We start from the raw sequence: 2,377 nt of genomic DNA on the forward strand, positions 1-2,377 counted from the left end.
AATGCTGGGTCTTTACTTGTTTTCTAGTCTTCTAGCATTGTGTATCAATTTGCAACTAAGTTACCAGTGTAAACAGCTACTAATTATTTTTGCAGTTTGTATGGATCAGCAATCTCAGTACATATTAACTTGGTCCTCAGTTCAACAAATCTTCAGGATAAAATTAAGTTGTTGGTCCAAGATTCAATTCTTTTCTGAGAATAGATCTCATGATTGCTGGGGGGGAAAAAAAGCCATTGCATTACAGTTGTGTTATTTAGGTCCTGCTTTTGTTGTTGTTGTTTCTAGATGGCAGCTAAAGACACCGTTAGGCTACCAAAGGATGAATTCAATCACTTGGCTTAGGGCTCCCACAGGCAGAGTGGGCTCTGATTTTTTTTTTTTTTTTTTTTTTTTTACCTATACTCAATCTGCTTTAAAGAACTCTTGTATGATACCCCAGTGCTTTAGCATCATTCACCAAACATAATCGATGGATTAACTGTCCCATTAATTTCCATGCTCTTTATTTTGCAAAATGGATTAGTATGGTAACACAGGGACAGAACTGTGCGGTCATCTATCTGTCTATTATGAATGAACTCCAGTGTGGTAGTTAGAATAGATGGCTCCCAGTGTACTCAGTGTTTTAGTAGTTTGTAGTTTGGATCTGTAGCCACCTGGCTAGAGCAGGTGTCACTGGGCAGATCTTAAGATGTGGTGGTGAGTTTGAAATTCCAGTCTAAAGATACATAAAGTGCCTAGTTCCACCTGGAGTTCCTGACAAGTGCTGTGCGGCTTTTTGGCTCTTGGCTTCTTCTACCTCTCTGCTTGGTCTCTTAAGAGGCAACCAACTTCTTCTGCGATACGGAACTTCCCCTGGATCTGTAAGCTTCACTAAATCCATGCCTTCCATAACTTTTCCTGGTTTAGAAGTTCATCTCTAGTAACCTGAAGCTGTCTACTATATCTACCCATTGTACCAGGAAGAAGAATGTATGCATTGATTTGTATACAAATTTATGTAATGTAGTAATTTTATGTGGTTAAATTCAGTGGTTTAACATTGAGTGTCATGTAAGGCATGTACAAGACCCACTTAAAACCAATTAAATAAGACTGACTTGGAGTATAAATGAAAGTATTTTTTTTTTAAAGTAGAAACATGATTTAATTGTGCAGCTGATTTTGGGACCACTAAAATTAAGAAATTTTTAATTTAGTACATGTATAAAATCTCTTCTATCTAATACTAATTACCCAAAAGAATGAATAAGGATACCACTGGAGGAAATGAGACAAATAATGCACTCTAAATGCAAGTTATGGCAACCTAGTTAGTTTGGTAACCATTTGTGACATGTAACCAACCTATAGTAAACAATTTTGACACAAAAGCTTGGCTTGGTGATGAACTTAGAGATGATTTTGCCAACTGATTCAATTAAATTATTCAGTAAGTGTTTTGGACCACCTTGTTATGTACAAACTATATTCTGTGCATCAGAACAGAAGCAGAGATAAATTAGACATTGTTGATACCTAAAATATACCTAAAATTTACTGATGATTCATTACTTTAAGAGAGATGTTGAAATTCTTTCCATAGGTATCTGAAAATACTGCATGAAGGGAAGATATAGGATCTGACTTGAGTCTGAGGGTGAGTGGAGATACACGCACATGTGGAAGGGAGAGACTTGGAGATACATAGAATATCCTCAGTGCAAGATTTGTGCGATTCAAGCTTTTCACTTTTTATTCATCAGTACTGAATTGCCTGTTGTTTTGTGATGTTCTGTATGCCCCTGCCATCAATTAAGCAACTTACCATGCTCTTAATTCTTCTTATCTGTTTCATCTCTGAGAGTCTGCTGGGGGCCACCTCCTGTGGGAAACTGTCCCCATTACATCTTTTCTGCTTAATCCACTCATCTCTGTGCTCATCTCACTGGGGTCAAGTGAGTTTCAATAAATCAAGTTTTGAGCTCTTAAAAGCCAAAGACCTTGTTTCAAACTTTCACCAAAAGGGTCTTACTTATTATAACACCTGGTTCAAAATAAGCAACTGAAATGCAAGTGGACAACATTTTCTTAAATTATCCAGTTTTAAAATGTGATCATTATAATGTTTCAATTCCTAATGAATCCCCATACAGTTTCATGTCTGTACTTAAATTTAAGGCTTCTATCGAATTTTAACTTTTGGCAGGTAAGGTTCCCATCTGTCCCTTGGTACTGAAACCAGGGCAATTTGTCCCCAAATATCTCATTACTCTTGTATCATGTCCTAGTGCTGTCCTTTGCTTTGTCGGCCTGCTTTTCTTTTTCCCAATAGTGTAAAATGACTTTGTTCTCTTGATTTTTGCACTTGCTGTCCCTTCCTTTCCCTTTTTCA

The sequence above is a fragment of the Jaculus jaculus genome, chromosome 1, assembly GCF_020740685.1.
Source record: "Jaculus jaculus isolate mJacJac1 chromosome 1, mJacJac1.mat.Y.cur, whole genome shotgun sequence".
Taxonomy (NCBI): domain Eukaryota; kingdom Metazoa; phylum Chordata; class Mammalia; order Rodentia; family Dipodidae; genus Jaculus; species Jaculus jaculus.